The sequence below is a fragment of the Cucumis melo genome, chromosome 11 (genome assembly GCF_025177605.1).
Source record: "Cucumis melo cultivar AY chromosome 11, USDA_Cmelo_AY_1.0, whole genome shotgun sequence".
Lineage (NCBI taxonomy): Eukaryota > Viridiplantae > Streptophyta > Magnoliopsida > Cucurbitales > Cucurbitaceae > Cucumis > Cucumis melo.
Genome location: NC_066867.1, coordinates 9,727,410 through 9,740,120, shown reverse-complemented (window position 1 = coordinate 9,740,120; position 12,711 = coordinate 9,727,410).

The following is a 12,711-nucleotide window of genomic DNA, read 5'->3' as shown; positions in this document are numbered from 1 at the left end:
AAGCGTCATCTCAGTAACATGGTGTCAAGGGTCAGGGATAAAACAAGCGCCTCATGATAAATGAATAAATAAACTGAAGGCCCGGGATAAAACAAGCGCCATCGCAGCAACATGGTGTCAAGGGCCAGGGATAAAACAAGCGCCTCATGACAAAAGAATAAATTAGCTGGAGGCCAGGGATAAAACAAGCGCCATCGCAGCAACATGGTGTCAAGGGCCAGAGATAAAACAAGCGCCTCATGACAAATGAATAAATAAACTGGAGGTCAGGGATAAAACAAGCACCATCTCAGTAACACGGTGCCAAGGGCTAGGGATAAAACAAGCGCCTCATGAAAAAAGAATGAATAGTCAAACTAAAGGTCATGTATTAAATTATCATATCAATAATGTATACCATGTCACCTATGGAAATGCAGACAATGTGAAAAGTCATGTATGCATGAACAATGTTAAAAAAATTGAATCATTGTTTACTTTTCTCAAGAAATAAAACCAAAAACATGCGTAATAGCCCAATAACGTTCATGAGTACTAAAACCTCAAGTACAAACCCATATCCTTGAGATATTAGGGACTTTACGAGAAAATGCTAGAACCAAAAGTTAATCGTCGCTCCATGCATAGTATTTCTTCACATAGTTTGCACTTATCGGGTTAGGCAAGTCGTCTCCGTCCATATTTGTCAAAATTAAAGCTCCTCCTGAGAAAGCCTTTTTTACTATATGTGGTCCCTCGTAGTTAGGAGTCCATTTTCCTCTGTGATCCTTTTGAAAAGGCAGGATCCTTTTTAACACTAGATCTTCTTCTTGGAAATGGTGATACGCTCATGCTATTTTCTTTTGGTACAACTGTCCTTTACATAGTGCAGTCAGTCTCCTTTCTTCTATGAAATTCAGTTGCTTGTACCTTACTTGAGCCCACTTTGCTTCATCTAGTTCTACCTCTTGGATTACCCTAAGGGATGACACCTCAACTTCAACAGGTAAAACTGCTTCCAAACCATACACTAGTGAAAGAGGAGTTGCCCCTGATATTCTATATCCATATAATGCAAAAGGCAACATTTCATGTCAATCTTTATAAGTGACAGACATTTTCTCGAGAATCTTTTTGATATTTTTGTTTGCTGCTTACACTACCCCATTCATCTTAGGGCAATAAGGAGTGGAATTATAGTGTTTAACCTTGAACTGACTGCATAACTCCTCCATTAATTTATTATTTAGGTTTTTTCCATTATCGGTGATGATGCGCTCAGGTAAACCATACCGACATATAATGTTCTTTCGTATGAACTTGACAACAGCATGCTTGGTGACACCTTTGTATGAAGCAGCCTCTACCCATTTCGTGATATAATCTATGGCTACCAAAATGAATCGATGGCCATTTGATACCTTTAGCTCAACTTACGAAGCTTTTGTCGTATAGGTTTACATTCTAGTTTAAGTGGTAATCAATGTGTTACAATCTCTGTATCAAAACCAGGCATATTTCGATGGGACCATGCAAAATATTTTTGAACTCGTGAAGCAGGATCACCAGATCTGATTGATCCTGCTCTAGAGCTAAAGTGTCAATTCACACTTCTTTCACTTCCTCTGGTATTCCCAAATTGGTAACCTTCAAAGTCTCTTGATATGACATAGTATTTTTTTCTTGCTCTATCAATCTTAGTAATTCAGGAGATATATCATATTCATCCTCTTCGATATTCTGCTTAAGATTATAGATTGAAACCTCAAAATCAATAACGTCATCGATGTCACCTTCAACTTTGGTGCCCCTTATTCTTGAACTCCCAACAATCCTCAATGAAATGGTCATCTATCTCGGGGTGGAATAAACACTGCTTCTCGTTGATGCATCCAAACTTCTCCCCCTCCTCATTGCTAAACCTTGGTGACAAATTGAAGTAGTCACATCACACACCTTATTCTTGTATCTTTCCGTAAATGTGTCAACAACATTTATGGCCGGACCCTCATGATTTGGTAAAGGGTTCTTGTTAACGTTGTAATCTTCTTCTGTCTTCTTGAATTTCAACCATCCGACCTTGACTAGACTTTGCACTTCAGTTTTCAAAGGAAAACAGTTACCCCCAACTTAAGACTTGTTCGTCCCGAGCAAGAAAATTAAAAATGTGCTAACATTCAGTCATTCATCATGCAAGGGATTCAACATTACTTTGCAAGAATTAAACTCAAACAATCATGCAAAAATTTTGTTGATGTTTTCAAACAAATATGCAAAGGATGTTACTCATGCCTTAACAATTCAACAAAGTAATTTTTTATTAAATATTCAAGAGAAGCAAGTAGTCAATTTGAGGTTGATTTTTAATAAAGTTCATTTATTGAAATCATGTTTAGATAAAACATCTAAGTCTTGCTATTTCGACTCATTAGACATGCTTCGAAAGAATTAAAAAATGCCCTAGGTTTGTTTTCCCTCTACTCTGAAGCGGGAAGGATCCCTCCTTAAACTCGGCCCTCGGTCAAAACATTGAAACTATCTAGAAAATTCTAAGATAGAATTGTATGGGTTTTACTAAGGCAAAGGATAGGCTTTTTCCGTAGGGATTCGTACCTCACTAACATCGAGTAATCCTAACTGATCACGGAAAAATCCTAATGTTCGACTTAATCGTACTCTTTCTTTCTTTCTTTCTTTCTTTCTTTCTTTCTTTTCTTTTCTTTTTTTTTTTGATAAAAGTATTTTGCTAAAAGTATGCATTTTGCTACTATTTTTTTATTGGGATTCTATTTTTGGTAGCAAGCTTTTTTCTTAGCTCCGACTTGGCTAATTCTAATCTTGGATTTAATCTATTAGGTTCTATGATTGACCGTTCTTTCGAGGTTACAACAAGAGAATTTAAGCATTCTATCCTTTTCTAAAGACTTCTAGGTTCGTCATGGCTCGACAAAGGGTTTTTTTTTTCTAATTCATGAGTCAAAAAGATGAAAAGTTTAAAAATTAACCTCAATTTCATAAATGGTTCTTTATCCTATTTAAAATACAAACAAAAATTGCTGAGAGAGGTGTATCATAGGCAATCATCATAAGAAACTTTGCAAAAACGTTAACATCTATGCATTTTCTTTTGCAAGCATTCATTCAAGCAAACAACATTCATTTCATTCCTGCATTCAGAATAATAAAAAAAAAATTAGTCAATTTTAATCTACCCAAGTTATGCAAATGCTTAAACGAAGAAAAAAAAAAATTAGCACCCACTCCCAACTTAAAAACTTTTCATTGTCCTCAAAGCATATTTATGTAAAAGAAATGTATGAAAGTACCGAGGAAAAGCTTGCTTCAAAGCGAAATTCTTTGATTTCTTTTCCATCCTTTGAAGATCCAAACGATCGGGTGCCATATCAATGTTGTACTTATATTGTTTTAAGAATGAATCGACAAGATCCTTCCACCTATGCTCTTGTGAACCATCCAACTGCATGTACTATCGAGAAGTGGGGCCAACCAAGCTGTATTGGAAGCAATGAATCAACAATTTATCATCATGAGCGTAAGCTGACATTTTCCGACAGTACATAACTAGATGACTTTTTTTGGACACGTGGTTCCATTGTACTTCTCAAAATCTGGAATCTTGAATTTGGGAGGGATTACCACATCTGATATCAAACATTGTTGTGCTGTGTCGATACTCTAGTACATGTCTGCACCTTCAATGGCGCGTAATTTTTCTTCTAGAAATTCTAGTCTTTTTCTACTACCCTACACTTCTGAAATTTTCTTACCACTTTCCGTAATTGGAGTAGATGTGGGATCGCTGACCTGGGCTGCCTATTGGGTGGTTGTGTTTAGGATTTTGCGCGGGAAAGGATGTAGGATATGTCATCCATTATTTTCTTCTTGTCCAATATGGATGTTGATGAGGTGAACTTAGAGCTATTTTGCAAGTTTTGGCTTTTTATCTTTTTAAAAAGAGAATAATGATTCGGTTAGGATGAGTCTAGATGTAAATGCTAAATGTGAGAAAGAAAACCATCAGATAATGCAAGGGCTCAAACAAACTTAGTGAAGTTAATGCTAGTATCCTATCTGACACAGGCCCTCAAAATGGTGTATAGTCACACTTGATCATACAACCAAATTGAGTGAGAATTTTTCGTGTGCCTGCACGGGAGCAACAACTCCTCGAAGGTCAAACACTACTACATCCTCGAATCTAATCCTATAGGTACAACCCGGATAGAGGGCTTGTGCTAGTGTGTGAGAATAATATAATTAATAAGACAAAAAAATTAAAATTCTAAAATATACGAATTAACATGATATGAGAATCATAATGAGTGAAGCTGAATATAAGTCCTAAAAGATAAAAGGTCCTCAATTTGATCACAACCGTCACATGTGATTGTATGACTAAATTGAGTGAGAATTTTTCGTGTGCCTGCATGGAAGCATAAGCTCCTCGAAGGTCGACACTACTCTATCCTCGTTTCTAATTCTATATGGTAGAGCCCGGACAGGAGGCTTATGATTGTGTGTGAAACAACAATAAACAACACACTAAAAAGAAAATAAAACAACAAAAAAAAAAATGTACAAGATCAAGACAAAGAAAAGGCCAAACTCTCAAGGTGGAACCTCATGTCCCCAGTGGAGTCGCCAAGCTGTCGCCACGTACCCGAGACGACGCGGAGTGGCCGACATCCTTTTAAAGAGTTTTATTTTAAAAACGAAAAAAGAGGAGTCGCCACCAATCTTTTTTACGGTGTGATTGGACACCGAAATAAAGTGAATCATTTTAAATAAAATAAAAACTGGTCTACGAAAAAATTAGAGTTGAGTTCGGGAGTCATTTGTGTACGGGGAAGGTGTTAGCACCCCATAACACCCGTTTTAGAAAACGGTGGCCAAATTTAATGTCTTGAATAAAATTTATTTTTTTTAAAAAAACTATGTCTTATTTCATTGCTCACCACTCCAATATTTGGAGCAATGATCCCATAAAATAAGTGGGATACACCCATTAATTAGACTATATTGGGGGAAAATTCCTCACCTTAAGAGAATGAGACATTGTTACAATTTCTCAAATTCTATCATAGGCTAGTCTTCGAATAAAGTTTTTTTTTTATTATTTTAAACATTGATTAAATATATTTTCTCTTGGGATCAAATCTCGGACTCCCTAAGATATTGATCCCTCACCTCAAGAATCTAGAAATAACGGACTCCCAGAAATTTCTAGATTCCATCGTAGGTTTTTTTTTTTATCGAAATCGGCGTGGTTATTATAAAAAAAATGTAGATTAGGAAACCTTATGAAATATCTATTTAATTTTGAGTTTTAAAATAAATAATTTTAAAGCAAAAAAAAAAAAAATTCTAAATGATTTAAAGAGAAAAAAAATTTAAAAAAAAGATTTCAAAATTAAATACAATTATGATTAAAAGTATCTTAAAATTTTCAAGAAAGTTTTAATGAAAGTCAAATAGAAATAAAAAATATACCACACAATAAATTAGACAAATAATTTAGGATATCAATGTATGCATATACTAAATATAACAATAATAATAAAAAATAAATTAAAAAAAAGGGAAAGAAAAGATACATAATAACCATAAAGAAAATAAGAAAAAAAATGAAAAAAAGAACTAAATGAAATAATAAACAAATGAATATGTAAAAAAGAAATTAAATAAATAAATGAAGAAAAGAGGACATAGGGATGATAATAAGTTAAAAGAGATAAAAAAAAATTATGAAAGGAAATAACGATAATGGTATAAGAATAAAAATAGCAAAAACTTTTTCTAAAAAAATCATAAATATAAAAACACTAAATAAATAAATAAAGTTATATATAAAAAACATTAAAAAACATAAAAAAAAACAGAAGGTTAAATATATATATATATATATATATAATAATAATAATAATAAAATAATATTAATAAAATTACAAATAAAATTAAATTTAAATAAGTAAATAAATAAATTAGAAAAAGAAAAAAAAAAAAAAAGAAACAGAGGGTGACGGCAAGGTTTGCCGCCACCCTAAAAGAGAAAAAAAAAATATAATAATAATAATAATAATAATAATAATAATAATAATAAAAAGAAAAATGATAATAATAGAAATTTTCTTTTGTTTATAACTTTTCTTTTTCTCTATTGTTTTAGAGAGAAGAAAAATGTTAAAAGATCTTTTTTTTTCTTTTAGCATGATGATAAAAAGGTAGTAAAAATAAAAAAGAAATTTTCCTTATATATTTTTTTTCTTTCTCTTTACATTTGAAAAGAGAAGAAAAAAGATAAGGATTCAATCCCGAAGAAAATTACTTGTTGTATGAGGTGCGGATCATTGGGAGTAAACCCTACCTAATGCAACCTCCAACTAAGTTTTTTCTTCCTTATGGGATTAGAATTAGGATAAAAAAAAAGACGATATGAAGATAAAAATAAAAACAACAAAGCGAAAAAGCTAATGACCCACCTTTATGCAGAGGAATACGTTTCTTCAAATTCTCTATAAACACTTTTTTTCGTAGAGATTCTCTCTAAAACAATTTTTTCTCAAGACTTTCTCTAAAACAATTTCTTCTCCCCAGACTTTCTCTAAAACAATTTCTTCTCCCCCGACTTTCCAAATGACAAAGGATCCTATTTATAGACCCGGGGTGTGCCACAAATTAGAAAAATTTAATAAGTATAAAATAAAATTAGATATTATGTAATTTTATTAATTTTCTTTTTTCTAAAATAGTAAAAATATGATATTGAAAGATTTTGTCCAAAATAAATTTTTTGTTTTTTTCCTAAAGTGATAAAGATAAGTCAAATATGGTATTAAAATTTTTTTGTATAATATAAATTATCTTGCTTTTCCTAATATGATAAATCAAAAGAGATTTTGTATAAATAAATTAATTTGTTTTTTTTCCTAAAGTGATAAGTCAAAAAAAATTATTTTAAAGTCATTAATGAGAATATCTATTATTTAAAAAAAAATTATTTGAATTTTTTTTAAATAATAGATATTCTCATTAATGACTTTATTTTCCATTTTAATAAAAAGATAAGAAAAAACATAAGATTTCATATTATTACAAAAAGATTTTACCTTTTTCTTTTTTTAACAAAATAAATTAATGAAATATCTTAACCGTTGCTACAATTAATAATTTAAAGAATAATAAAAAAATGTAGGATAAAATTAGGTGGCTACAATTATGAAAAAAAGAAAAAAGAAAAAATCCTAACCTTTTGAAGATACGTTTGGAAACAAAAAGAGGCACGACAACTTTAGTTCCTAAAAAAAGAAAAAGGGACAAAAAGTTAAAAAATTATTAGAAAAGAAGAAAAAAAAAGAGAAAAAAGAGGGAGAAGAAGTTTTTTTTCTCTCTCATACCTTTGTTCTACTTGATGAGAAAAGAATAATGAAGGTATAAGTATTTATAAGGCTTGTCAGGAATTGAAATGATTTTAAAATTTTCAAATAATAAAATAAAATTAAAATTCAATTATCTTATGTTATTTTATTTTGGAATAAAATCTCGGATTTCACTTTTAAGATATTCAAACATATTTCAAAATAAAATAAAATAAAATTTTGAAGTCACTTGTTGAGATAATTAAGCGTAATTAAATATTTCAAAATTTAGATTTTACCTTCATTTTTATCTCAAATTTAAATTGGAGCCATAAATCTGACTATACTCCTAGATTAAGTTCTTGTATTTATCTCAAAAATTAAATCTGGTCATTTTATTTCAAAATTAAAATTGGTCATTCCTTTTTGTGCATCCTCAACACAAATTAGGGTATGGTAGAAACCTAATCCTTATCTTAAATTAAAATATAGTTTCAAATTTTATAAAAAAAATCATTATCAAATTTAAATTTTTATCCTTGAATCAAAGTAAGCCGAGGATAAAACCTTAAACTTTTCTCAAATTAAGGATTGACCATATTCCAACCATTATTTTTTTTAAAACCAAACTCATACTAAATTCATAGTTTGATTAATTTGATACGTCAAATTGAGAAAAAAAAGTTCGTATTTAGACTTTAAATTTATCTTTTCGGGACTCACACACCCATACACGTGCATAAATCTTGAAAGGGCCATTTGTTGAATAAGAAATTTTGGAAGCAATTACAAATTGCCACGTCATTTACTAAAATAATTGTATTTGGGATTAACTAAAAGTTGGCCCTTTTTTATGACGATTGAATCAAATTAATTGTTTTGGTTCAATTAAATATTATTTACTTGGGTTAAAATTCAGCTTAATTTAGCGAAATATGACTCAAATTCATGTGATTAAGCCCATGGGTATGGTCCAAGCTTAAGTCCATAAAAGCCCACTAGAGAACTCTATAAATAGAGGAGTCCTCTTCATTTGTGGAGGTGTAAAATTTTTGACTTTAGAAGGTCTAAAGAGAATTCGAAGATTGAAGCTCGTTTGAAGATACAAGCTTTCTTCCAAGGCTCCATCAAATTCTAGAGATCGACCCACATCGCATCAAATCAACATAAATACAATATTAACAAGTTCAACTCTACGAATCAAATTTCTCTGAAAATCTCGTGTGAACAAGTGTAATTCAAGACGTATCTTGTGAGATTTCAACCTAACATAATCAAGAGATAAAATAGTCGGATTTTTCTCCCATTTTGAAATTTAAGTTGGCGGATTTATATCGGATTAACGATCTTTAGTTTGTTTATTGCCATTTTCATTTTATTTTAATCTTTAAATCTTTTATTATCTTATTCGTTTTTTGTTATTTTAAATTTGGATTGAACTTTTTAATTTTGATTAAGATTTTACTTACTATTTTATACCTATTAACGTGTAACAAACTATATATTTGATTTAAACGTTGTTAAAGATGATCATATGCAAGCAATATCTTATATTGTTGTTGAGAGTAGAAAGTCCTTTTTTAAGAATGAATGACAAGTTTCCATGTTATCCATGTGATGTTATGAATTGTATGAAAAAATATCATGGTGCGAATGTAAGTCACCATAAGACTTGGAGAGGCCATGGGATTGCTTTGAATTCTATTAGGGGTATTTTATAATTCTCATGTGTATTTGTGGGTTTTAAGGAATTTATGATAAAAAAATTATAAATTTCAACAGAAAAGAAGATATTCTTCTTCTTCACCACATTGTCGACCCCCCTTACGACATAGCCACTTCTTGCCCAGCTACTATCATGCTTGTAGCCTGCTACTGATCACATTGTCTTTGCTCACTGATCAATCCTTCACAATCGTCAACTACCATTGGGTGATCCTCTCTATCTTTGCGTGTGACTCTCCCTTTCATCGCTTCTTTCTTTAACTTGTGCAATCTCCTAGTCGTGCCTTGCAATTGTTGTCACCTACCGCTCACCTAGCAGATTGTCAACTACTAGCAATGACCCAACTATCATTAAGTTGTTGTTGATTTTCTTTCCTCTCTAGATCTCACTTTCTCTCTCTAGTTCTCTCACAATTTTGTCTCTTAAAGGGATTTTTGGTTGGGATTTTTGTTCTAAATCTTGTGCTTTGTAATGATGAATATATTATTTGTTTAATCAAATAAAAAGATATTTTATTTGACATTTAAGTTAACTCATGAAAAGATATTTTATTTGACATTTAAGTTAATCAAATTCAACTAAAATTCAAGGTCGTTTAATGTAATTTGAACAATACAGACATACGAGTGGCACTACAAGAATTTTTGTCTTTGTCGACACAAAAAAACGTAGCTAGTTCTTACGAAAAACACAAGCAAAGCTTCTGTCGACGTTTCTTTTGCGTGAGTACGTTGTGTGGCCGAAACGTCGTCGTCTTTTCCTTTGTCCACATTGTTGACGTTGCGTCGGTAGAAATGCCCACGCAGATTAAAATCGTGGACAAAAAAATATATTTCTAGCCATGAAAAAATGTCGACAGAAAGGTATTTTTGCTTATAATCATCATTGGTCAGCAAAAATAGATTTTCTGGCCACGAAAAAAACGTTGACAGAAAAGTATTTTTACCCAGATCATCATCTCGTTGGCAAAAATAAACTTTTTGGTCACGTTTGTTTCGTAGGCAGAAACTACTTCTGCCAACGAGAAGATTTCTGTCGGCAAAAAGAAAATTTCTCCCCATGCTAAATTTGTCGGTAAATAATATTTGTTTCTTTTTTTCCCATGCACAGAACGTCACTAGAACTTTTTGATTGCAACATATTTCTAGCAAAGAAGGTGGCAAGACCAATTTTAATTTTTTTTCACATTCATTATTAATATTGTATGCTTCTAAATTAATTTTCAAATATAGAATGAATTTTCTGCCTATAACAAAATATATCGAACACTGCAACCAATAATTTTAAAATGAAAATATTCCAACAATTAATATTTTGTCAAAATATGACAAACCATAATTTAATACTTTGTCAAGATATGACAACCATAATTCTTTAATGTGTCAAGGTACATGAGCTATATTAATTTTAAATAAAAAAATGATTAGCTTAGTCAGAAAGTCTATAAAAAAAAATCATTATGCGCTCCTTCAAACTACATAAACTTGAAAAATGCAAACTTAAATGAATAAGGACATGCTAAATCCCTAAGTATGATCATAAAACACAAAACCAACTACAATGTGCTAAAAAATGAATAAGAACATGCTAAATCTCATGCTTCTTCAAATTAAAGTCCAACTAAAAATGTGCTAAAACCATCAATTCTCAAAGCCGATCTACAAAACAAGTTTCAAATGCCTAAGTGTGATCACAAAACACAAAAAACCAATTACAATAAATCTAAAAAGTGTCTAAGTGATACTTTTACAAACCATCCAAAAAGCTACAAAAGTGTCACATGCTTTAAAGTGTCATGTATGTTCCAAAACATCCAAAGACCTAAAAATGTCATAGTTTTCAATCAAAATGGCAAACTTAAAGTCTTAGAAAAAGTGAAGGTTCAAACAAGATACATATGACCTAAGTGTCTAAGTGTTTGAATGATTCTTTTACAAACCATCCTAACTCAAAACCAACCCCAAAAGCTCTAAAAATAGTTGAAGTGCTCTATAACTCTCAAAACAAGTTAAAACTAACTCAAAACAATAAAATGGATCATGTGATATCATATTGAAATCATCTTTGATATGAAAATCTAACTATTAAACCAAGGTGATCCATGAGGATAACTTGCTAAGGTAAAATAACAGGTGTCATCATCTTACCAGACGATCTATTCTGCTCCTTGGGGTGAAACATGCTGTTGTCAATGAAGACAAAGTGATCCACTCCATCTACATACGTTTGGAAATATGAAACTTGGTAGTCCTGAAAGACTAAAAATTCTTACGTAGGAGATAAAATACCGGAAAAACTGAACTTAACATTACATTACAACTCAAAGTAAAAGTTCTTGGAGGCCGCCATAATTTGCATATCGAGGTACTATAACCTACAAAGAAGAAATGAAATATAAATAGGGACCAGAGCTGAGACTAACATATATAATTAAAGTAATTCCTTTAATTAAAAAACAATTACAACTAATATTGGCATTTGTAGTAGGATTGTTAAATGCATCTTTTTCTCTTTTTTGTTTAAAGAGCCTAAAAGAATTGGCTGACCAAAACGTTGATGTATGCAAGAGGAATTTTTTTTTTTTTTTTATGTATGTGAAAGGTACTACCATAAACCTATGCCCACGACGAGCAAAAGCCTTCAGTACAGAGCCAACAACATCTCCAAGGCCATCCGTAAGCCTTTATAAATTGTTGTTTATATAGAGACATGCAAGTAGGGTATCCTATACAAAGAATTTGTATAAGATCGAACCACAAAATATATATAATATCTCTTTATATCTCCGTTAAATAAAGAGATTAATATTTCAAATTGATAGCATATGTAACTCAATCTCAATCATAATTGAGTCTTTGATTTTTCTGAGCTAGAGTAGGCCTAGTATCGACTTAATAAATCTACGGACAAAATCGAATAGAAATCTGAAAACATATCTACAAAAATAAAATCCACTCTCTTCTTGTTGTTAAGGAAAAGAATATTTCTATTTTGTGACGTATCTTTCTTTTGTGGATTCCATCACCCCTTTCCCCTCCCATTTATTTACTTTGTCTTTTGTCTTTCCATTCCAATAAGTTTCTTCCTCTGTTTATGTTTTTCCTCTTTTGTTAACGTAGTTCCATTAATGGTGTAATTATGGCTCAAGCTGTTGAAGAAGAGATGGTAGTAATTGGGATTCAATTTTAAAACTCAACTTCTTAGTTTCTGTCAACAAAAACGTTCACATTGACCCAATTGATTTTTAATTTCTCATTCTCATAAAACTTTATGGACTTGACTGACTATTGGTCTCAATTTTCCTGAATTACCGTTTATTGTTATATTCCAGCTGATACATGAACAAGCTCAATTAGAAAATAATAAGAATAATAATATGTTTTTTGTTTTTGAAAATTTTTATAAATATAACAAGCTACTGAAATATTTACAATTCCTGTAACAAGCCCATAAAGTTAGTCATTTTTCAAATATTTCAGGTTTGTCCTTTCGTCTTTCTTTCTCCTCTTCACTACGGTTTCTTTCTAAACGATCGTGTACCAAAAGAATATTGAAAAAGATCGTTTATCCAAATCTAAACGCTCATGTACCAAATTTTGAAAAAAAAATCGTTTACCAAATCTAAACGAT